The sequence below is a fragment of the Frankliniella occidentalis genome, unplaced genomic scaffold, assembly GCF_000697945.3.
Source record: "Frankliniella occidentalis isolate FOCC.00 unplaced genomic scaffold, Focc_3.1 Scaffold60, whole genome shotgun sequence".
NCBI classification, from domain to species: Eukaryota; Metazoa; Arthropoda; class Insecta; order Thysanoptera; family Thripidae; genus Frankliniella; species Frankliniella occidentalis.
This window is the reverse complement of record NW_026267190.1, coordinates 855,548-855,825: the sequence shown is the minus strand read 5'-3', so window position 1 is coordinate 855,825 and position 278 is coordinate 855,548.

The window sequence follows — 278 nt, the reverse complement described above, 5'->3', positions numbered from 1 at the left end:
AACTTTCTGAGCCACCACACCACACAAGAGGAGCGCGATTCAGCCCCAGTATAACAGTCACGACCAAAACATGCCCTATTGCCGGCTCGGTGCGCGGCCCCAGGCCCCGAAGGGGTGGGGCGCATGAACCCCGCTGAACCGCGAGCTACCCCGGCTGATCCCTGGGCCGACGGTTCCCGGACCACACCCCAGAGCGCTTGCCACTCCGCTGTCGGCTCCACTTGTCAACGGAGAGTTCAGTACTCGGTCCTGCTCTACGAGTCTTGGACCCCCGGATT